The sequence below is a fragment of the Amphiprion ocellaris genome, chromosome 16 (assembly GCF_022539595.1).
Source record: "Amphiprion ocellaris isolate individual 3 ecotype Okinawa chromosome 16, ASM2253959v1, whole genome shotgun sequence".
Taxonomy (NCBI): domain Eukaryota; kingdom Metazoa; phylum Chordata; class Actinopteri; family Pomacentridae; genus Amphiprion; species Amphiprion ocellaris.
Window position 1 is genome coordinate 25,168,365 of NC_072781.1, and position 25,818 is coordinate 25,194,182.

Here is a 25,818-nt window from a genome sequence, read left to right on the forward strand (position 1 = left end):
TTCTTCACACCATTTTCCTCACTGTTGGTGTGAGGAAATATAAACAATGATGATGGTGTGGTAGTTTTTCACTTGTAAACAGGACGAAATTTCTGGGCCTCTGTGAAAATAGCTTCAAGACTGGATAAATGTTTCAGATGGAACTAACTGACATTTGAGAACCATCCCTACCAGTCAGTGTGATACTGACTGATTTATAATCTTACATCATATGAAGTCTTTTGAAAGGTGTTTTTCTCCTCTTTTGCAACAAACCACGGCCCTTACTTAAGTGTTAGCTAGCGTTAGCCATCTCTCTTTCATGGACCCAGCTGGAGTGATGGCAAATGACCAGATTGTCTAACAGTTGCAAATAATTGTGTAGGATTCAAATCAAGACAAGAAGTAACTGATTTATGGATCTATGACCAGAAGCAATTGAAATTTGGACTCATGATGAGAAAGAACTTTAGGACTAGTGACTAAAAAACAATTAAGTAATGGAGTCACAATGAGAAATAATGCAAGAACTCGCAATGACACTGATGGTCTCACAGTGAGAAGTACTGAACATACCGACTCACAATACCAACATACACACTAACAACATGCATTAAGCATAATTAACATATGCATTAACATACAGTTTCCCCAATTTCACAAAATAAGATCTTTTAAAAAGTGCTAATGAGCATAATGGGGGTTGGAAACACTGTTTGCTAGTATTTTCTGAACATTTAACTCCCACGACTAATCAGCTGATTCTGCCTCTTTCATCTTTGTCTTTACGTCTGGACAGTATGAAACATGATCAGTAGCAGCTGATATTAAAGTATAATCACAACTTTCCCAATTGAAAACAATTCGTGAAAATTGCTTTCGACAGTTGGCAAACACCTGGTTTTGTATATGAATTCTGCTCTGTTCATTACTGCCATGCATAATGTAGGTTGTACCTTCGCCTTCTGGTCACACTACACAGCCTAATAATTGCTTCAAAACAGTTGCTCGAAAAAAAAAAACCTAATTTGCCGTTTGTGACATTTCAAAAATTTGCTTCAAATTCCCTCAGCAGTTATTTGGAAAAATGGCTACACATTGGGCTCAGTACACCCTTTGACTAGTTAAATGTCTTTGCTGAACCTACTGCAAGTGGCTGGCCAGACAGATATTGGATCAATCAGACTACTGGAAGTGACAGTGTTGTCACTGCAGAAAAATTGGTAAAACTTACATTTTCTTTTTAATAAGTTTTGAATGACCACTTATGTGACTCAATAAGTCAAAACTTCACACAGCAGTCTGATTTTATAGCATAAATGTCTTTCAGTCACAGATAGATCAAATAGCTACTTAATAACTTTTGCTACTTTTGCACATGGGCCAACATATAAAAACGTGTCTCTCAGTTATCTGCTCATCTCATTGCTATTTGCAATGGTTAACTTTCTTTGAATTAAAGCAACGATGAAAATCTTTTACCCCATTTCTCAGTGGTTAGCTTTGCTCTACCAAGAATGAAATCGACAAATTCAAGATTTGATTAAAAGGGAACCAATCTGTGGGTAATGAGTGATGACTCACACAGCTGTCTGATGCAGGTTTTTTTTAATATGTGAGGGACAATGAGCCGAGTGAGAAACTGTTTAAGCGACAGTGAGTCATTTCTATCCCCGCTACATCAGACGGCACTTTCTTTTCTAAGAGTTATCGGCTTTGCAATAACTCACCTACAGTTGTAGAGTCAAAGGGAGAAAACAGAGACACACATGTACACACACACACACGTACACGCACACACACACGTACACCATTGAAACAGTTAGACAACTAGCAGACTGCTGATTGATTTCAGCGGCTAAGAACAGGAGCACCTGACCATTAGAAGAGAATGAGGGGTGGACACTGACCAGAGGGGCTTTTTTACAAGTCCACTGTGACTGACAACAACACCAGGGAGCTTTGTGTGTGTGTGTGTGTGTGTGTGGGTGTGCACCTGCATGTGTGTGAATATTTATTGTGTGTGTATGTTGCAGGAGAGAGGAGGAGGCTATTATCATTCCCATCAGTCCAGCTGTGCTTCTTTTTATCCGCACTTCCGAAGCCCATCAAGTTTGCTTTTTCATGCTCCCTCCCAACCCTGTCCACAGACACACACACACACACACACACACACACACACACACACACACACACACACACACACACTTCCCCACCAGTGCACTTGACAGAGTGTCGGTCTACCGCTGCACATCAAAGGCAGAATGAGGAGAAACGGCCTTGTTGAAGGAGGGTTTAGGGGAGAACCTCCTCCTCTTCCTCCTCCAGCCTCCATCTCAGGCCCCCTGCTCACCTCTTTTGTTGTGTCACTTTTTCTTTCCTCCCCTCCCTCCTTCACTCTTTCCCCCCCTATTCTATTCATTTAGGAGACTGTAAAAAAAAAAAAGAAGCTTGGCAAGTTCATAAAGGGCTCTACTCAGGGGTCTACTGTAGGACAGGGAAGGTGGTGGTGGTGGAGTAAAAATCAATACAGCTTCACCCTGGATGCAGTGCTGAATCTTTCATTTTACTATACAGGGAATAAGGGAGAAAAGCTAAGACTAGCGTAAGGGAATGATAGCTTTATGAAGGAATGTGCACAGTAATGGTTGTTCTTTGCCAGAATTATTGGAGATACTGGAAAAGGCTCACAGGTTCAGAAATCTGAAATCATGAAAAGAAATAGATATAAAGTAGACCATCACATGCACATTGGGCTGGCAGTGGGTGTTGGTGGTTTACTGGATCAATCATATTACATTTGAAAACTGAAAATGTACACGCTTTGTAAAGGTATAATTTTTGGCAGAGCAATTTTATTGTTAGTGTCTTTAATAAAGTGGTTGGTGAATGTTTCTTGTATAACAAAACTAATCTAGTAACATTAAAACCTGTTACTTGACATAACATAATGCCTGGCAGACATTTTGCCCTGAGGTGCATTTAATGATCCAACTGTGGAGTGAGCCAGTAACAGTCTTATTGAGAAACTAAAGGAAATGGAGCCATGGTCATTGTAATTATTTACACCTGTGCTTTTCCTGTTTATTAATAGCATGTAAGTGGAAGTGCAACATCTAAATAGAATAAGCCATCATTAATGTTATTAACCAAACCTGGACTTATATACTGCTTCATCACATGTTGATGGTCAGACTGAAAAGAGTTGATGTCATTCCTCTGATATCACTGGATAAAACTGAGTTAAAACAAGGTTTGACTGCTCCACAACAACACAACTTGGTGAAACTGTTTGAGGAAAAGTCTGAGTTTACATGAATTTAGCTGATCTCTGGAAACAATTAGTTGAGCTCATAGCACATGTGCTGCTAGAAACCACCATATTTTCATCTCTGATATGAAACCCTGATAATTTCCCATTAATGAGTGAGTCAAATGGCTGTTCCTATTAATGAATTACTGTAAGTGAGGGAGTCTGTGCAGGATGTTTGCAGCGTGTAGGAGATATTCAAAATAGTGGTTTTCCCTCGAGTCAAGCAGCACCTCGATTAACTACAATACGAGGCGTTTATGTGAAATATGAAGAAAAAAAAAGATGTAACTCGTGTGCTCTCCAGTCACTGGCACCACACAACTCGTGCAGGTTACTTGTGGTGTTTGTCTTCTCATCACTAGAGGAAACCTCACCATATGATAGGTTGCAGCAGCAGCGGTGGTGGTGGCTCTGCAGCACGCTCTGCTGTATGCACAGAACAGGTAGTGGGAGAGAAGACGAGAAGAGTTACGGATAAAGAAACAGAGAGGGAAAAAGAAACTGAAAAAATATTCTCTGCATCCTAATAATGATGAATTTACACAATCTTAAGAGTAAATCTCAAATCAAATCTCTTAATGCTAATGAGAATATGATGGCAATCACAAATATTCCCATACAATGATGTTAATAACTTAATACTGAGAGGCACACGGAACCTGCCCACATAGGAATATCATAATGGTTCCACAACACACAAGTGTAGAGTGCAGTATCTACATTTGTTTGTTCCTTATGGAAACTTGAATCAACATTGTCGAGATTTTTTTTGTTGAAGAGGAAAGCGAAATCAAGAGAGAGAACCAGAAAGAGATGAAGATGGGTTGCGATAACATCAGAACACCAAGTTCGTTTTTCTGTTGGTGAGTCTGGTTGCTGAGCAGACTGACTGGAAACCTCTGTGATGCTGCTGGGTTGAAACCACATCACATACAAACAGACACATGCACAGGAACGCCCGTATCTCAGTGATGTGGTGGAACAGTGTGCACACGTCCTTAACAGAGCATTCACAAACACCACACTGCTGCACATGTGCTGTTTGCTTGACAGGAGATGTGGAAAAGAACAGAGCTGGCACAAGCATAGACACAAGCACACACAAGGACCCATATGAGCAGAGATTGCGCCGATAATACACCACATACAAAACCACAATGTAAGCACAAAACACTGCAAATGCAAGCACACTTCCTGTACCTGCACTGGCAAATGTGGGGCAGAGGGAACACTTTGAATAAGTGTTTGTTTATGTGCAGACTGTGAGACACTGCGTGTGCGTCCCAGGTGTTTTTTTTCCTATCTGTGGATGTGCATGTGTGTGTGCTGGTTTTCTGCGTCACCGTGTTTTGGTTATGTGTACATGATGTGCCTGCGTCTGTAAATGCACACATCCTATTGAACCAACATCACTGTGTGTGTTCAGCGTGTGGGTGCTTGCTGTCAGTCTGCTGGTTTGCTAGCTTAGCGTGGGCAAACACAGCTAGACAGATGAATGAGAAACACATACGTGCTTCCCCACCTCAAACACCCATCAAATTGCCCTTTGCCCCCTGGGAAAACACAGTGATGCTGTGCTCCTCCTAGTTATTGGACGCTCACTAAAGCCTCAGCAGCATTACGACCCCTGGTTGGATGCTGAAGTAAGACATTGTTTGTGAATGAGAACAGTCCGTACTGAGCCTGAGCCCAGCTGGGAGTATACAGATGAGATGTGAGACGCTCTGAAGCACAAAGCTGTGATGTAGGTGGGATTCACACACGAACACACTGTTGTTTTGACATGCAGCAGCTAGAAAAATTATTTGCACATAATGCAGATTATATGCAGATATAACCTGCATTATGGAAATAATTCCTGAGAGAATGCTAAACTTTATGTCAGAAAACTTAAACCTGCAATAATTGATTTACTTGCTTAATTGACTTAAATGTTAACCTTATGAAGGTGCTGTGACAAATGTGGGAACAAACAGGTGCTTATTTGCACATACAACAAAGATTAATCCAGTAATTACATGAGAAATATTTTTGCTTTTGAATCCTAACATCAGCCATGGGTTTGAAAGGCATGTTATCTTTAACAGTTTGAAAACAAATAAATCATTTATCAGAAAGACTTGCCAGATTTTAAGTTTTGAACCAAACCTAAGCTTACATGATATTTCTTGAAAATCACTGTGTTCTGTATGTCTCATTTAAACATTTGACAGAATAAATCAGTTTCTGTGCTCCTCAGCACAGCAAAGAAACCATGTTTGGCTAAGCTGACACCACATGACAAAAAGCCAGAGACTATTCAGAACTGCAAGCTGTGTTTACACAGAGCAGACCAGAGACAAGTACAGAAACAAATTAAAAATGTAAACACTCAAATCTCATTGGTGACATTTGTGAAATGGTGCTGGTGAGAGCATTAGTGATCCAAAAACAGTAAAACTGAGTGCTGTAAAACCAACACAATGAACTAAAAGACACCATAATGCTTTGTACAGGTGGGGGACTTTGGCTGATAACCTCTGTGGGTTTATGGCTACTACATGTTTCTTATATGTTGCATCGAGTTACTTGATCTACTGCTGATATAAAAATATTGGATTACGTAGCTATAAGATAACAGATATGATAGTGCTGAACATACTGTTCTCACAGCAGCATCAGTGCAGGAAAAACATCAGAGCACTATGATAGGTTTAAAAATACAAATAGTGATAGCACTATACTGTTCACAGGCAGCACAGACACCTAGTGTGAAACCATGTGTTCATGTAAAAAAAACTGAAAAACATGTATCAAGTACTTCCTGTTAGCAAAAGCACAGGGAAAAAAAATACACAAGAAAGGATGACGAACAAGCAAAAACACACACAAGTTTGCAGACTAGGAAGCATGGAAATAGTAAAAAGCATAAATGCCTTACACATTGTCATTAAGTGAATTTTAGGTGACGTACTCTGCAAGATGTGTCATCATGCTTTCATGCATATTTTTATTTGTGAAGAGCACCCATGTGGTTGCATGTGACTGTGTGTATAAGACGACTCTGTGCTAACCAAAGCCTCTCATCTCCCTCACATCAGCACACTCTGTGTACCTGTCTGCTCACTTACGTACGCTGTGGTTTCTCAACCAGCTCTGCAGTACGCTTGCAGCCACAGATTAGGGCTGTTTATCTCACCACGGTGGCTTCCTCTTCAGCATACAAACACAGTCCCTCTCTCTCACTCCTTTTTTCTTATGTTGATGCTGTTGAAAAAATGTTTTAGCCTCGCATCTGTTGTATTGAGCTGCTGCTCTTTGAGTCTTGTGCTGATCTTTCCTGTGTGAGAATAGATCACAATGTGCAAAAGCCTGATGATGGGGGTGTTCTAGCACACCCACGAGCCACAAGCATCTGCAGGCATTCACACACTGACACAGGTTGCATGCATGCACTAACAAGCACTCTGACATACTCCAGGAAGCAAACACTCGCAGTGAGAAACATGCATGTCAGGAATCCTCTTACACAACTGCCCACATCACTCTGCTGTCTGACATGGGAAAAGCTACAGCAGAATTGAATGTTGGGCCTAAAGCAAAACGTGTGCACCGGTGATTGACAGGCATCTCCTCCCATGTACCAGCAGCAAGACAGCGTCAGCTCTAACCAACTCTGCATACTCGTTTCCTGCTTTTTACAGAAGCTCGCTGTGTTCCTCTGCAGAGAAGACTAGATTTCAGAGTTGATTAACAATTACAAGCTAGTCCCAAATGCTGCTTCACATGTTTTTAGTAGTTGGCATGGAGAAAGCTGGCCTTTTCTAAAATTACTGTGGTATCAGATAGGAAACTCAAGCTTCTTATTGCACTTCCTATAATCCTAAGAAAACATTAGGACACTTTATAAACCAGTTAATGCCTCACAGTTACAAACAAAAAGACTTTTTTGGTAAAAGCTGTAAAATAAAAGCAAATTTAGGCAATAGAGTGTGGATCTGTTTGGGATTAATACTTCTGTGATGGTAACGCCAGCTGTGTTATAGTCTATTTGGTGTCAACTTTGACACAATACCTGTGTGAAAGAACAAATACTGAAGCGATATGGAAAATCTGTAGGGCCTTTTGTAATTGCGGAGTCAAAGTTTAAAATAATCAGAATCATGCTACAGTTTTCTAGTTTAAAGAAATTCTACAGATCCTTAAGACACATGTGGCATGACAACAGAACTGACGATTTGGGTTCAGATTTCCAGGGTTTCATACAGAACAAGCCTAAATAACCAATCCTGTTAACTTGCAGGGTTGGGCTTTTTGTATAATTATCCTTTTTCAGAATCAGTTTCTAGTTTAAACATGTATAACTGTGTTCCTCTATTACTTACTTACCATTGTGTAGTGGTGAGTGGTTTTATAGTGTTTGAACAGAATTATAGGTAAGCTGGTGTGCTTGAGTCAGAGCAAACAGTGTAGGGTGGGTTAAAAGAGAGGCAGAGATATCATAGATCAGGCAGGAAGGGATTATTTTAATGGAAAAGACTTTTGCATTTGTAAATTTGACACAGAGATGAGTTTTTAGGGGTTAAATCAATGACCACTGGTTCTCCAGGTTTCACAGGTGGAGATTGTCCATATATACAGTCATGGAAAAAATGATTAGACCACCCTTGTTTTCTTGAATTTCTTGTTTCTGCACTGATAATGTGCCCTAAAGGGAGCCATGTCTGTTTAGGGACATGTGTCAAAGACATTGCTCTCCATTACAGCTCTCAAAAGTTGCTTGCAAACAACTTTCCATAAGATTTTTAAATTAAAGACAACCTTCATCGACAGTTATGGAACTATAATTAGACATGAAATGCACAGAAATTCAGGAGGACTAACTGGGCTAACAAGACTGCCCTACCTAGCACACTGCAAACTCCTTCACAGTTCTGTTACTGAGTTTTATGTTGCGTCGCAGTTACGTGTGAGACAGCAACTTCAGTACAAGTATGTTTCTGTTAGGGCTGGAATGAATTGAAATTAACCTTGAAAGTGTAGCCGTCGTTGCCACTCCATGGAGTGCTGACAGCGAGGCAGGAGGAGTGTTCAGGAGGCGGGAAGTGAGAAGGAGGAGAAAGGACTAAAAAATGAGAGAAAAATGACTTCAAGATAGAGGGGGCGGGTAGAGAGAGAAAGTGGGGTAAGAGGAGAGCTGGAGCGATGGCGTGAGAGGGCACCTGTCCCACTGGAATCAGGTTCACTTGTGGTTAACCAGAGTTGGCAGCACCTCAGCTTGACCTTGTCCCCCTGCTCCCCTCTGATCCCATTAGGGGCCAGGCACCATGGCAGGACACCCCCACCCCCCACCACACACACATACACACTTTCAACACCCCCACTCACCCTCCCTTGCTGTCCCCTCATATCCTTCCCATCTTGGGCTTGTCCTGATGGGGGCCCTGGACAAACCTCAGGCCTGCAGAACAAACAGGCCGCTAATGTGGGCAGACAGGACGGACAATTAGAACCGAGCACACGCTGCATGCAAGTGTGCGTGAGCCTAAGAAAGGACGCACGGAAAGATGCTTCAAAAATTAATACGTTTACAAAACAAGACAGCATCTCTGCCTCAAATGTGCAGACTGGCACACTAATATGTACACACAAGCACAAATCTCATGAAGGTCAGGAACCCATATCAGTAGCTCCTTAACTGCTTACTCATCAGGCCCCAGATTTTAAGTCGGCCACAAGATTGTGACCTAGATCTCAGGAGTTCATAATGGTCTCGGTCTTGGTCCTAATGTGATTGTACTACAATGAGCCTGGCAGGCGAACGCACTGAAACACCAACATTACTAATATTTACAGACCAACTTTAGGGAGTGGAAAAAGGGAACCATCACAAGTAAGTACGGGAAAAAAATCTTGTCACTAAAAGTGAACAGAAAGAACACAATATTCTCCTGGTGAATTTGTCAGTCTTTGCATCCTTGTCAAGATTTCCGGAAATTTGTTTTTAGTTCATGCTGGTTGACATACTGTGACCTACTTGGAGGATTATGTAAGAATAGGAGGGAAGTGAAAGCCACAGAAAAACACAAAAAAAAAACTTAAATACATATGTAAACAAAGTGTATGACCTTGAATGATGCAGAGACAGTCTCACGATAATTTAGGCGTCCATATACATAAATGTATCCTCATTGCAAGTCTTTCTCTGCTTGGCCCTGGTTGGAACTGAAGAAAAACTCCAGTCTGTGCATTTGTGGTTTCAAATACAAGCAGCGCATGTACACACTATGCTAAAGTTACCATCCGCCTGAGTGTTTGACACAGCCAGATCTCTGCAACCACAGACCCAGATACATTTAGCCACATACATCCATGCAAGTGCACAATGTGACAGCATCTTCTGTGGGACCTGGAGGAGAATGCAAAGGATAGTTGCAAGAAGTTTACTTCTTTTGGCCCCAAAATGACTGTAAATAAACATGTTAAGATATGTTGAGATTATTCCAGATTCATAAATAAATGAATCAGTACAGAATACAAGAGAAGTGAGTACACCTCTTTGCAATATCACTAAAATGTAAAACGATTTCAAATTGAATAACATCTTGATAATTTAAGTATTTCTGCATACAACAGGGGAGTCTTTCCTCTTATGGGCAATCAGAAACTAATACTTCATAAATACTATATTGAAAATACAGAGTCCAAAGTAGAAACTCAATGCAATAATATTAAATACATCTGGCATCACTAACACACAAGTTAAAAAAAACCTGTAGTCACTGAAACACAGTTTACTACATCAGTAATTTTCAATCAGCCTAAATGCATGACAATGGTTAAAAATGCTTAAAACACCATGCTTTAATGGTTGTGTTAATCAGCATGTCTGCATCATGGCTCCACATGGAAAAGGGTTTCCAGAAGTGTCATTGTGACACTTCACAAAAATGGAGAAGGACACAGAAAGATGACCGACAGTGACAAATAAAAATCAGTGGAACACAGTTGCAGCATTGATCAGGATGTGTCGAAGGATCCATAGTACCACTAACTGGAGTCAAAGTAGCCGCCTTTCTAAAATGGCAGCGGCAACAGTACACTACTTACACAATCTGGATGTGAAAAACAGATGTGTGAGAGCTTCCTACATGGCACAAGAGTTACCTGAGGAAAATCAGAGTTTCTGTGACAGTGCAAAGGATAACAGCCTCCAAGAGAAAAACCCTCGCTTGCTTTTTTTTTGGCACAAATCTGCAAGATTAAACTTTGCCAAAGAGCATGAAAGTAAGCCTGTTATATTTTGAGTGCACATTTTTTGGTCAGATGAGACCAAGATAAATTTGCTAGGCTTAGATGGGATCCAGCATGTTTTGCGTGAACCTGGCCACAACTACCACAGTGAATGTATAGTCTTGACAGTGAAACACGAAGGTGGGTGTGTGATGATATGCATGACTACAAAAGGTGTTGGGAGATGACATTTATAGATGTCACTATGAATACCTGTGGATATACCAAAACACTGACAATTTGACTCCCAGCCTGCAGAGGCTTGACAGAAGAGGAATATTCCAGCGTGATAACCATCCAAAAGCACAATGCCAAATTTCCCCTGACTTGAACACCTTTTGACTATTTTAAAGAGAAAGTTAGAGCAAAACAACCCCACCAGCAAAGAACAGCTGAAAACAAAATAGTCCCAAGAATGGTAGAACATCTCTTCAGAAATTTCTGAAGCACTGGTCTCCTCCATGCTGAGAAAGATCGAACACCAGATACCGAAAAAAAAAATTAAAGATTTGATCTCTTGATCCTTTTTTCATTGTACAGTTCAGTGATATTGCACTGGGGTTTACTTACTACTGTTGTGTACTGTACACATACACTCCATGCTCACTAATCCCTCAGTTCCCTCCAGTCACAGGCCTCTAGTCACAAACACACACAAAGACAGGTTAAGACGTGTCTAGCACAAGACGGTCTGCCTTCCCCTTTGGCAGATCAGCCAACACATCCTCACGTAAACAGGTCTGTGTGCTGGCACACGCTCACATTAAGGATACTGCAAGGCAGGCGTGTAGCCGCACATACTGCACATTGCCACACACCTCCAAGTGCAGTAGAGACTGACAGGCTGGTGCATGCCAGCAAACCTTTAGATACATGAGTCTATCCAAGAACTCACAATGAAACATGCAGATCAGCAACAGCAGAAATAGAAGATGTTAGCAAGCTGTTGGGATCATCCATCAATCCATCCATTATCTATTAATCCTCACTAGGGTTTTGGGGGGCTGGAATCTATCTCAACTGACTTGGGGTGAAGGCAGGGGACACTCTGGACTAGTCATCAGTCTATCACAGGGCTACATATAGACAAACAATCACACTCACATTCACACCTACGGAAAATTTAGAGTTACCAATTAACCTCAGCATGTTTTTGGACTGTGGGAGGAAGCTGGAGAACCCGGACAAAACCCACACATGCACAGGGAGAACATGAAAACTCCATGCAAAGATCCTGGGAAGGTCAGGATGCGAACTGGGAACCTTTGAGCTGGAAGGCGACGGTGCTAGCCGCCAAACTACTGTGCAGCCCCTGTTGAGAGTAATGATAGTTTTTTTTTTTTTTTTAATTACATGATTTTTGTGAGTTAAACATAGAGGCATGGAATTCATAGGCACATCAAAAGCCAACATGACACCAGATTCTAAGAAAGCAGACCCAAAAACAGTAGCGCTGTGGCACAGGAAATTCAAACGGCAGTGTGGCTGCAGAGTGAATAAAAGTGGAAACAGAAACAATAGAAGGGACTGGATCCAGGAAAAGTTATGACTATTATTTCCTATAAAAAACAGTGAAGTATTTTGGCAAGACTGACCTCACATCCAAAGGAAAAAACTGTTTTCAAACAGGTTAATTTGATGATGACTCAAAATAGTGGTTTTAATGTTTTTGCTTCTTCTGAATGACTACTGTCTTTGAAAAACAGGAATAGCTGCAGTGATATGATGAAAACGTCATTTGATTCAAGGCATTCTTGAATAAATTTGATTTTCATTGAAAAAATATGGAAATATTTTAGTCTGCCAGGTTTAAATTGCCTCATGAATAACGCAGCTTTGAAACTCAAATGTAGACCAAGTGGCTTTAATAGGAGGCATGTGTGCCGTGAATCACATTTTGTTTTTGCTGATTTTTTGACAGTGGAATCTATAATTGTTCATGTATCACTCGTATTAGATCCAACTGGAGTTTTCTGTGGAACCTCTTCTCTCTGCACATTGTGATAGCTGCTGTTCTATGACTACTGCTGGTGCTACTGCTGCTGTCACGCCTGCAGGAAACCAGACGAGGGTCCGCTTAGGTTAACTCCCACTTCAAAGGGCAACAGTGAGCTTTGTCGCTGGGCTGTGGGCAGTGAGCTAGAGCGTCCTGGGGCTCCTGCTCCTTCGCACAGTAATGGGATTAAGGCTTCCACAAGACAGATTAAGGGGCTCCAGGTCCCACCCTGTTTTCCCTGCTGGTCTACGTAATTCCCTTCCGCTGCATCCAGATTTATTGGCGGTGACAGAATAGGAATGCTTTCAATCTATATGACTTGATAAACTTTAACATAGCATACCTTAATATAATATACTGTAACATGATATGCCATGATATAACATCGGCATACCACAACGTACTATGACATAACACCTGTACATGACATAATATGGCATATTGTAATTCAACAACACAATATTAATTACATCACATCTTTTTGAAATAAGACTCTACATACTGTAAACGTGACATAAGATGAATTACCATAACATGACATGACATAGAAATACCATAATATATACAATAATCTGCCATGACATGGCATGACATAACATGACACAGCAACAGACTAAGCATCTTGTAAAATGACATAATCTGACATGACATAACCTGACATGACACCTGACATTCTGTAACACTTTATAATACAGCATGAGAGGACATGGCCTACACATTCTGTATACAAAAGATAAATGTAGCTTCTGGGTCTGAAGAATGAAGCCATGTTCCTTAAACCTGCATTCTTTCTGATGGCCAGCAGGTGGGGAACTCCTCTGGCTGGAAAAAGCTTTCTAATTCCATAGAAGTCTATGAGAAAATGACACTGCTTCTCACTTGATTTGTTACCTCAACAAACATTGTCCTACTGAGTTTATGGTCTAAACCATCTTTGTCAAATCTCCTTCAATACAGCATGATGTTAATTTTGAAACATGTTCATTTTAGTAAATTTTACAATAGGGTTACCTTATGGCTGACAGTTTGATATCATATTGCTGTGCATAGCATCCTTGGGTTCTTAGTTAGAGCCATCCCTCACTCGTCACATTCAGTTTCAAAAAACAAAGTGACGACAAAATTCCAAACTTAGGTTTACAGAATGGCAGGCAGCAAACGGGTGGGTGATGTCACAGTGACTTCATCCAGCATTTACATAGTCTCTACCGTAACACACCATGACATAGCATAACATAACGTACGTGCAGGCTTAAATGTACAAACACACACACTCAGACAATCACATGTATGTTTCCATACAATGATTCAGTTTCTCACAGTCAAAAGCTAAGTTAAGAGATGCAGTCAGTTTGGTTATGCCTAGTTGTTTTTGTGATTCATTCCATTATAAGCTCAGGATACAAGATTAAAAACAGTGAACAGTAAAATCCAAAATCAAAGAAGAGAGTGGTGTTATGTAACTGGTCATCATTTGACAGGCTACTACAGACAAGACAGGGGAAAATGCTTCTGCCAGGCCATGGCTGCTGGATTGGCCTGAACTGACAGAGCTGACTCAGGATGATGAGAGATGGTGGAGCTGTTACTCTTGTTACTCGTAGGAACACTGACCCCTAGTGTTAGCAGCAAACTTTTAGATTTTTTAAAATCAGACTTTAAACTTAGTAGATGTTTATGTAACTATTGTGTAAAATTTTAAATAAATAGCCAGAAAATATGATTAGCTATTAGTAGCATGTGGTGAAATGATCCTAAAAGTTGTGTTGCACTATGGACAAAATATGTAATTATTCGTTTGTCATGATTTTCCCCCTTACTCATTTATTTGTTTATCTAATCTGTATGCATTGTATTATGTAATCAAAAATAATTAAAAAGCTATCACTCAAAGACACTGTACTATAATGATTCTTTTTCATCTTTTTACTCACTCTTCGCTTTCTCTATCTCTTTCTTCACTCGACTTGTGTTTTTAGCTCCATAATCCAATTTGGTGAGAAGCACCAGTGCATACACACACATACATGCACACGAACAAACGCACAGCATCCTGGGCCGTAGTGTCTCTGGCCCCTGCTATGTTGAAGTTTGTCTCTGCCCAGCTGGCAGAAGTTACAGCAGGGCAACAATGCGCCTGCAGGACGGGCCAGAACGGGTCCAGGACAGGGGCCCCACAGCCCCGCTGAAAGGCTCCTATTGTCCGGCCCCACCTCCATCAGGGACCATTAATTATGGGCCGCGGAGCACGGCTCTGAGTCAGATCAAGTCCAAACTCCCCTTCCAAAAACACACAGAACTAGCTCCCCCCACCCCCCGTCCCCTCAGTTACAGCATAAACACACTGATGGGGTTTAACAGAACCAGCTCCTCCCCCCTCCATCCCTCCAGCACCCCCTCCCTCTCATCTCTGCTGGCTCTTTTAATGAAGCAAAGCTGAGTGCCGAGCAGAGAGCCAGTTCAGCTCCAGCAGATTTTTTTTTTTCTTTTTCAGGAATCTACTCTGCAGGGGAGAAAGAGAAAAGGAAATCAAAGGTGTTTTCCTTCTGTTTTCCTTTGTTCCTTCAGACTTCACTTGGGGATTTGAGATCATGATGGCTTTTGTATGAGTGTCCACTGCTCCCCCTTTACACCGTTACTTTTATTCTCCTTGTTCAACAACCGATGTTGGACGTGATACAAGTGGACAAACATGAGCGTGCAAGCAGCAGTTGCATTTGCGCAGCAGCAAAATTTCTTTTTCTTTTACGACATGTTTTTTTTAAGATTCTCAGGGCCTTGGGGCAGGAGTTTGCTGGAAACAAGCTAGTTATACAACCTGTCGTCTGCCCAGATTTGGAGTCAAAGTCTTTATAGCTATGCCAAATTGCTGTTTCAGATTGGTTGGAGGGTTGGAATCCTGTTTACACCAAAATACATCCCCACCAAACAGCGCACGTTAAAAATACGACCACTTTCATTTTCTATGTATAACGATGATCGGCCCGAGATGCTTCATGTCACAAGGTGAACATTTCAGTCATCAGATAATCGTCAGCATAATTGACAAAAAAGTCAAAGAAATCCAAGATTCCATAAAGTCACCAAGAAGTTGAGTCAGATCACAAAGGCCTACAGTAGTATGCAAATAAATATACAACTGATGAAATCGCAAATGTGCACCACTTATGAGTGACTCATGACTGTACCATGCAATGTTTGTGTGCACCAGGAACAGAAGAGAACAGACTTTTTGGTCACACCTCATACGGAAAACATGTCTTAGTACGGATACTTACAAAAGCACCAAGAAACAACAGTTCAACGGTTTGGCTGACATAAATATCTTATACGCAGTTCATATATTGGGAAAAAGCCCACAGTAAAGTTAGTGAACTGGAACCAAAATGCATATATTTTAACAACATTATAGAGATCACAGTACAATAACTTTCAATTTTGAACACATGAAATGGCCAAAGATTTCACAAGAATAAAGAAATCAAATTAAAAAAAAGACATATAAGAAGATTTTACATAATAAAACCAAAATGACATCATCTGGTTTCATTATTACAGTGTACTGTTCGCTCAACCCTGGGGACGACACATTACATTACACATCCCTCAATAATGCGGCACCACCCAAGAACAGTTGCTCAATACAAAACTACATTTTGATTTGGACAATAACCGGTGGTCTAACTGTAGCCAAACTCTAGACCACAGCTAGACCCCTGGAGTTTGATTCATTTTTTCATAGCAACTTTTACACGTTCACATCATAAAAGAGCTGCATAGTAGCACGCACGAGGGCTAAATCAGAGCAAATGAAACACTGTGAAAAGGGGTTTCCAGAGCACAAATCTGAATGAATTGGTTTGGGCAGGATGTGTAAAGCTGAAGGCCAAATGTGTATCGCATTCAACCATATGGGCTTCAGAGCAAGTCATGAGTGTGTGCCTGGCAATTTATGAGGCCCAGGCTGAGCTGGGGTTTGTTTTCGAAATGCTGTCATGTTGTATTTAGAGAGTAGATATGAGTTTTACGCCTGAAGTGATGCGTTTAAGGACCTGGAGTTAGACAGGTCAAATTTAGCCGAGTTATATCTAAGTGTTTATTTTACAGAACTGGAATCAGAAAAAAATTTAATAATCCTCGCACGGCAATAGTTTTGCAGCAGGTACTCTTAATTACTAATAATTATGGCCAAAAATTAAAGAACAAATTGCCTCTGTTGGTAGATTAATTCGGACCATGTCTGGACTTCGTACTGCCCCCAGGAAATAGCCACATGTTTGCATGCTTAGATGCTACATGACTGAAGCTCTCCTCCCTCCCACCTATTCTGCTTCTATATGTTACCATACACAGCATAATCTTGTCTAGAGCAGTGCAGGTGATGACTTCTGGACACATGATATGCTTGTGGATGAGATCATTCAGAATGTTGAACTTTATCTTCTACACTGAAGAATTGTATTTTTCAGATTGGCTCACCAGATTTGTTCCCATATCAGAGTTGGACAGTAGACTGAGCCTGTTGTCCTGTTAGCCTCTGAATATTATGCTTACTACCTTTGGATGATTAGCTTGATTAGTGACTATTAGTATTAACAATTGCTTTTATCATTTCCAGATAATTGTTGTGTCTATCACATTGTACATATTGTTTCTTTATTTCCTATTTATTCTAAAAAAATGTTATGTAGGATTGATAGAATTGTCAGAGAAAATAAAGTGAAAGACTGCTTCACTTAAAAAGTTATGATGTGTGATGAGTTTTAATGATGCAGCCTGATTTAGTAAATCAAGGAATAGCTGGTGCAGCCCCATCCAGGAATAAAAGACAGCAGGTGGACAGTACAAAAGAGGGGCAGAGATGTATTTACGCATGGAAATAGTATGTGTTAGGGTGTTTATAAGAAGCACGGGGGGAGCAGGAGAGAAGGAAACTGTGAATGAGGTCGGCCAGAAAAGCTAGGCCTCTGAAAGCTATACTCACACATACCTCAGAGAAAAAAAAATAAAAAAATCACAGGAAAGTCATCTTTCCCCTCACTCATGACATTCCTCCTCTCTTCTTCTTCTCCTGCCTTGGTCTGACCCTCGTCTCTCAATTTCCCCAGAGAGGAGGTTACATAACATATTTCCAGCAACCCCCACCAGCATACACACTCCTGCTACACTTCATCAGTTCCTGTCCCTCACCCCCTCCCTCACCTCTTCTCTCTCTCACACACACACACACACACTTGTCAGCTGTGAAATATTTCTCCCCCAGATCTTTTTGGCTGGACACTGAACAGACTCTCGAATGCGTCGAGAACCTTCTCATGCCCTGATTCTTCTCTCTCTCTTTCCACATTCCCCCCCTTCCCCTCCAAACCCCACCCCGCCTTTTTCTCCCCTTTCATCTCTCAAACAAACACCCCGTTGCATTAATCAGGACTTTTTTTCCCTGCCACCCTCACAATGGTTCTGTTTTACATCACTGATTGGAGATGTGACCCCCCCCCCCCCCCCCGACACTCTCTCACACACACATATATATATATGTATATATACATGCACACACACTACTTCTTTCTTTCACTCTGCTCACTCTGTTTCCCATAATGCAGCAGTCAGAGAAAAATGGGACCCCAACCCGACAGCTCTGGCAAAGGGGTCGCAGGGTGGGGTGAAGGGGGTTGACACCAAGGTCAGCCATGTCAGATCTGGGCCTGAGGGTGGGAGGGTTGGTGGTTCTCAAGGGTTGTTTGGGTTTGGACAATAGGTTTCCCTGACACCTGAAGAGAAAAGATGCATGGCCAAGAGGCCCAAATGAATGACCAGTTTGTCACAGTTTTCTGAGATCCACTGTTTTCACTAGCAGGGAGTTTTGGGAGGTCCTTTTGTTGATGACAAGTGCAAACATATTGAAGTATGATGTGCTGGGAGATGAGCTGGTACATAAGCATATTAACATCTTAGATATTCACTGCTAAACTCAAACCTAACACTAATACATAACCTGCTTTTTGATCAGACTTTACTCTAAATAGTAATACAATTTACACAATGAACATTATGCTGCAGTCAAAAATTTGTGAAACTAGCTTTTGAGAGCCTGAATTCTGTAGGAAAAATGTTTACTGAGGTAAATATTCATGTGAAAGTCAGGTACTTTTCTCAGAGCCTTATGTTATGTAAATATATATATACACACTACCGTTCAAAAGTTTGGGGTCCCTCAAGCAACTTCATATTTTCCATGAAAACTCACACTTTTATGCATGTGCTAACTGCACAAGGGCTTTCTAATCATCAATTAGCCTTTCAACACGATTAGCTAAGATAATGTAGCATTAGAACAAAGGAGTGATGGTTGCTCTGCATTCTTTGCCGCTGATCATATTTCATAAATACACTCGTGAAAATGTTTTGTAGGCATTAAAGTTAACCAGAATGATTATAATGAAAGCACAACCCTATCATAAAGAGCTGCATAAAATCCTGGGATGGCATATAAAATTGAATACTTCAGTGTTATGAAGGTAGTCAGTGTATCTGCACACAGCTGGACCAGTGTGTTGCCTGTCTGTCATTATCTGACACTGTGAAATACTTACAGGCCTCAACCGTCACGCTACACTTTCCATAATATGATTTGGATTTAGAGTTTAATCCAGGGCGTCATTGGCAAGGTATTTAACTTAATTATAAAGTAATATTTTGGTTACATCATGTTTGATTATTGTTGACTGGCTCTGGAGGAAAATCTGTGTGTGCACACATGTATATTGTGTGTGCATATGGGTGTGCGTGTCCATATGTGCTGCCACTCTTAGCAAGTTTTTCCCATGCCTCATCCTTTGCTGATCATCATGAGTTTAGCTAAACCTTTGAAAACCAAAGTGAAGTAAAGCTGTGTTGGCTTTGTTAGGTGTTAGACTGAGTCCACCGCAGTCTGGGTGGCAGACTGAGGTCTGAGACTGACTCAGCTGAGAGCCTTGTGACTTGTGCAGTGTGCCCAGGCTCGGACGGATTCAAGTCTCATCAACCTGTCTGATTGAGAGGGCTGGGGATTTGTAGACTGGCACAGCACTCGCTCAGACTTGGCACGGGTCGCTGGATCAGGGTTGAACTTCCTTAAACTATGGCTGGTGGAGGGCAGGATGGGAGCTGGGCCTTTTAGGCAGCTTCATAGCAGGACTCTTGCATGGGATTGGGGGGTGGGGGATTAAAGAGGTAGCAAAGGTAGGTGAAGGGACTGAATGGGTATCATATTTTGCATCTCTAAAAGCCAGCTCTGACAAAAAGAGAGGCGTCCGTTCCCCTGTGTGACCCGATAATGCACAGCAGGACCCAAATGGGGGCGCCATGCTAATGAGCGCATGCGATTAGTGCGACAGAGTGAGCTAGCAATAGCAAGGGTGGGGAGGGGGAGTTGGGGTATGAGAGGGTTGCGTCTATTGGCTCTTAATGAGAAGTGAAGGGCCCCCCCCTTTCCCAGCAGTGGCCCCCGTGCACTAGTTTTTTTGGGGGGTCATTCCGGGCTGCGCTGCACATTAATGATGGGCCGCATACCAGCGGATAAAAAGGGGGAGAGTGGGGGGCAGTGCGGTGTAGTGGGGGGGGGGGGTAACTAAGACAAAAGTAAAGCTGTGGAAAAATGCTAATTCACCATTGGCTCGGAAAAGGGTGATGGTGGTGGGGTAGGGGAGCAGGAGAGGGGGCAATGACAAAAAGGCAGGGGTGGAGGTGGAACGAAAGGCAAGAGTGTAGCGTGCGAGAGATATTTTTGGGAAGGGGGCTTAGAGAGAGAGTGTGTGTGTGTGTGTGTGTGTGTGTGTGTGTGTGTGTGTGTGTGTGTGTGTGTGTGTATTGGAGTGTGGGCATGGCTGAAAGCTACAGACAAAGGCAGTGAGCGAAGCCTTGGACTACGGGGCCTCCTGCACAGAGAAACTCAACCCCCTGTTGCATACTGCTCTGATTTCAACTCTGAGAGCTCAGGATGGATTTAACCCTGAGACTGTTGGACAGTGACATAAACACATAAACACTAAAAGGTCCAGTATGTAAGTGCAGCACAGGGCCCCATGTTAAAAACTCCACAATACTGACTTTGCCTAACAGGGATTTGTTCCCAAATGAAGTTTTGTGCATTTATTATTATTATCATCATTGTGAGTGTTCCAGGAGAAAGTAGCGCTGCAGGTTTACATGTGCATGGACACTAATGCACAGTGTGAGCTGTGTTATTAATGATGATACACTTTTGCTAATAAAGTCCCAGGAAACAGTTTTGTTCATTATATTCTCAACTAAATACAGCACACATGCATCCCTGTGACAGGCAGAACTAGATAGTGATGCTAATAATATAGACCAGCTGGGTTTTCCAGAAACCTCTTGAATTCAAACATTGTTTGCCTTGATAATTTTCCAATGATCGAGTTCCTGTCCTTGTGTTCTGCTGTGCAATGTAACCTAACACATGGTTTGTCGTAGTCATGGTCAGATTAACTTTCTGACAAAGGTGGGAGAAAAAATGTGTTGATAGGTTCATATTGACACTGTAAAGGAAAGTTTAATTATTTGTGCAGGCGCTCAGAAACCAACCTCAACTGTCACCATCTGTAAATTATGTAACAATTTAACTGACAGTAAAATAATTTGCAACAATTTGGTGTTTGATTAATTTTATGCAAGATTGCCGCAAATTCATTGGTACCAGCTTCTCTGATGTGAATATTTAGTAGTTGCACAATTTTCTTAGCTAAAAAACAAAAAAACAAAACAGAAAACAACTCTAAAAATTTTCAGACAAAACAGCTATTTGAATATGTACTTTTTTGCTTTTTTTATTTGGACAATTTCAAGAATGAGCATCAACATCAATTGAGGTTATTATGAGTTTCACTATTTCACATGTTTACAGGAGTTATTAAATAGTAGCTCATGTCTGAGGTTTTACGTGAGCTGAACATGAACTAAGACAATTTTGGTCTAAGAACTAGGTCCCTCTCCAGCCCAGGACCACCAGTCCTTATTGGTAGTCCAGCTTGGTTTCCATCTCTTTGCACACTGTCAACAATCTTTGTTGCATCTATGTCCTTGGGGAAGGTGCAGTTGTTCTCCACTGTGGACAAAGTCACAACTAGGCCAATGTAAAGCCACTTTGGAAGCTAACAAAACTAAGAAAAGTTGCACGTCTTTATTTCTACTTCCATCAAAGATATTAAGTTTCAGTGTCCCTTAAACCTGCTGGTGTTCTTTTGTGTTGTGGAAAGAGGGAAAAGAAAAGGGGACAAGCTTGGTTCACCACAAATCCAATAATGTGGAAGCGTTTGCAGTTGGCACAGCTGCAGACTGTTTCATAATTCATTGTTTCCTAATTAGAGGTGCACACAGAGTTCTGGTCTAATCCTCAAAGATGTAATTGTGCAGGTAGTTGTGGCATCAGTGGGAACATGTTGACCAGTACAAAAGTATGTCTGCAACAAAACACAATGCTGGAGGTGAACTAATGGTCGGGATGAAACAGTTTGTTGTAATGACTCAACCACACACAAGCACCAGTTTACTGACTTTCACATGGTACATTAGTAGTTTGGTACTGAACTTACATAAAGATGCTGGAATTGTGAGAGGTAGATTACAGGGCATCAGAGGCCAAGATCTCCGAAACTTTTGCATTTACTGTGACTCAAACTCCAAAACACTGGATCTTACAATTCCAGCATTTTTCACTGACCAGTCCTGCCTGGGAAATACATCTTTCAAATTCCATGTAACCACTTTATAACACGTGCTTTCGGTCAAACATATAAGATCTCAATTTTAAACTCAAGATCACCATGAAATGTTACCAGGACATCATAAACACAAGTCCAATCTGAACTATCAATAAAGCTTAAATCTTACATACTGACCTCATGGAGGCTTACAAACACCTTCTCTCATAGTTTTTGCTCTCCTTTAAAATGAAGACAACTGAGACTGACGTACACTGAGTCCTAGGAGGGACCCACAAAGCCAGAGGAACAGCATTTGGTTGCGCATTCCAGCTGCTTTCAGGTGGGTCCAGCATGGTTTCTGTTGACCCACTTTCCCCTCCTGTCTGTTGCCTGGATAACACTGCGGTTTAGCAGCAGCGAGAGTTCACACCCTGGGAATAGCTGGCAGCTATGGAGGGAGGGGTGACGACGGTGGAAGAGCACACTACTGTAAGAGTGTGATTAATGAGCGAGTGTTATGGCCGCACCGCAGAGAACAAAGAGACTAATCTACAGCACATGGAGAGTGGAAAACACTGCACATACCAGAGGGTGGACATAAAAACTCACCCACGTCTGCTGGGTAGTTGCAGAGCTGCAGAACAGCGGCTGTGGACATGCTGAAGGTGAATGCTTGGCCACTGATGTTGCATAATATATAGTCAACAGAAGTTTCCTCCAGCTTTAAAATAGCAGTAAACTGTTATATATTTAACGGCAAAAGTAAATAAAATGAGCTCAGAGTGTGCACGGACACAGTCGTATACATTCTTGTGTGTCTGTCAGGCACTGATTAATGTCCGAGTGTGATGGCATGGTTAATCTAGTATGCTCAGGCTTCAGGCTTCCATCTCCTCTGCTGGCTGTAGCAGGTGTGTGTTTCCACAGAGAAAAGGCAGGTTCAGTCACTAATCTCAGCCATAAATCACACACTAAAGCTAATTGATTCAGCTCCGGTTCTTACACAACTTCACCCACCAAATCCTTAAAGAGGCATCCAGGCTGCTTTTTAACAGAGTGTTGGGTTCTGTTATGCAAGCCTAAGTAAAAATGCTCTCTTGAAAAGACTCCACAGAGAGGCAACTGATTCGTGACCAGCTTCAGAAGCTTTCTACAGACCACTGAGCTTTAAAATGCTTTGTTACGCCATGTATGTTTAGTGAGTATGGTGGTCCAGCTTTGAAAGCCACACTGAAGTGGTAGATCTATGATCTTCGCTCATAATATTATAAAAGAACAACATTTCCACGAACACTTAAAAAAATCACTTGAACTCTGCCAACGTAGTCCGATTCCCACTCATAATGATCTCTGTGCCAAATTTCATCAGCAACGTGGATCAGGCCACTGGTGTTAGATTAAAAAAGCATTCTACCAGTTACACACTGGACTCCTATGACACTGTCAGACTCCAATCAAAAACAGTGCTACAGAGATATTGTCTTTTGTATTCCCTGCTGTCTTCTTACTAAACCTGGTGCCTACATAACCCACAATGCAACAGGAGCAGGATGTAGACGATGGATAAGTTGCAGAGAACCGCAAATAGCTACAGAAATTCCTGGAGTTCGTCAACTTCAATTGCTGTTTCATCAAGGACTCCAGCAAGGTAGCTGCCCCACTCACAGCCCTCCACCTCCAGATCCTTTCTCTGGACCCCAGAAGAAGACCAAGCCTTCCAAGACCTCAAGCATCGGTTTATTTCTGCCCTCATCCTGATCCAACCTGATCCTAACCTGCAGTTTATCGTGGTGGTGGATGCTTCGGACACTGGAATGGGTGCTGTCCTGTCTCAACATTCTCCAGCTGACCACAAACTACACACATGTGCCTTCTTTTCTCGCTGTGTCTCTCCTGCTGAGAGAAACTATGATGTCGGTAACTGGGAGCTGCTGGCAGTAAGACTGGCGTTGGGGGAGTGGTGGCATTGGTTAGAGGGTGCAGAACAACCTTATCATTTGGATGGACCATAGAAATCTGGAGTATGTGTGATCGACAAAGAGACTAAGTCCTGGCTAAGTTTACTGGACCTTGTTCTCCAGATGCTTCAACTTTTCCCTGATGTACAGACCCTGATCCCATAATGTCAAGTCTGATGCCTTATCACAACAGTTCTCAGCCTTGGAATTGACTTGTGACCCTGAACCAATACTGCCTAAAACATGCCTTGTTGCCTCCCTTACGTGGGAGGTGGGGTCCCAAGTCCAATGTGCACTGGAACAACATCCCAATCCAGGTAACGGACCTCATAACCAATTGTTTGTTCCAGATTCTGTTCAATCCCAGGTTCTGCAGTGGGGCCACGCCTCTCGAGTGACCCGTCACCAAGTTCTGGTGGTTATTCATGGAGGCTGACACCCGGGAGTTTGTTACTGCCTGTTCCGTCTGTGCCTGCAACAAGACCTCCAACTGACCCAGTTCTGGCCTCCTTCAGCCATTACCCATCCCAAGATGACCCTGTTCCTACATGGTGGTGGATTTTGTTCAAGGTTACTTTATTAATACCTGTGGGTAGATTTGTTTTGCTGAAATAAATGATAGCATTTGGTATTCCATAACAAAATACACATTGAACCTGACAGGCAGGTACTTGATCAAGTGACAAGACAAAAGAAAAAAACAACAATATAAAAATGGTCAGTGTTCCACCATTCACCAATATAGCAGCAAGGAAGTAAAAAGATAAGATAAAAAAAAAAAAGATCAAGATAAAAAATAAAACACAATAAAAAGCCTTAGGGAAATAAAAGCATTCTGGGATAAAAACCAGACTAAGAACATACAATTTAAAAGTCACAATGATAAATAGAGCTAAGAAAAAGGACAGATAAATAGAACAAAATAAAATAAAGCAAAAACGTCCCTACTACTTATTGAGCTCAGTGACAGCAACGGGAACAAAGCTGCCTTTATAACGCTTTGTCCTGCACCTTGGGACTAAAAACCTCCAGCCAGAGAGAAGAGGCTGAAAGTCACCTTGTATAGGATGGGAGCCATTATTCAGAATTGATGAAGCTTTCCTCTGTAACTGTTTAGTGTACAGGGAGGCAAGACAAGATTGTGACTCACCAATCAGGCGACTGGACCATCTCACTATTTGGTTTAGTGAGTTTTTCTCTGTACCAAAGGTCTGACCAAACCATGACGCCAAGCAAAAAGATAATACCGATAATACTGGACTGCCTCCGTCTCAAGGTAACACCACCATCCTCACCACTGTTGACAGTTTCTCCAAAGCTGCCCACTTTGAAGCTTTTCCTAAACTGCCTTCTGCTAAAGAGACTACAGAGATCATGATCCATCAAGTCTTCAGACTGCGTTACATCCCTGCTGATATTGTCTCTATTGGTGGGTCCTAGTTTACATGGGAGGTATGAAGAGCTTTCTGTGCTGCCCCCGGGGCAACCATCAGTCTAACCTCTGGTTGCCACCCACAGTCTAATGGCTAGTCAGAAGGGGCAAACCAATCCCTGGAGGCATCCCTGCACTCCTTGTCCTCGGAAAACCTCTTTGCC

At 41.8% G+C, this 25,818-nt stretch overlaps 1 long non-coding RNA gene across 3 annotated transcripts in view; it reads right to left on the reverse strand.

Moving 5' to 3' along the window:
* LOC111574690 (uncharacterized) overlaps positions 1-25,818 on the reverse strand; it is a 50,453-nt gene that overhangs the window by 19,258 nt on the left and 5,377 nt on the right. The window contains exon 4 of one of the 3 annotated variants that reach the window (XR_008604277.1): positions 2,882-3,718. The exons of the other annotated variants lie outside the window; for them this stretch is intronic. This is a non-coding gene — a long non-coding RNA (uncharacterized LOC111574690). Of the gene's footprint in view, positions 1-2,881; positions 3,719-25,818 lie in introns of those variants that run through there. 3 annotated transcript variants of the gene reach the window in all.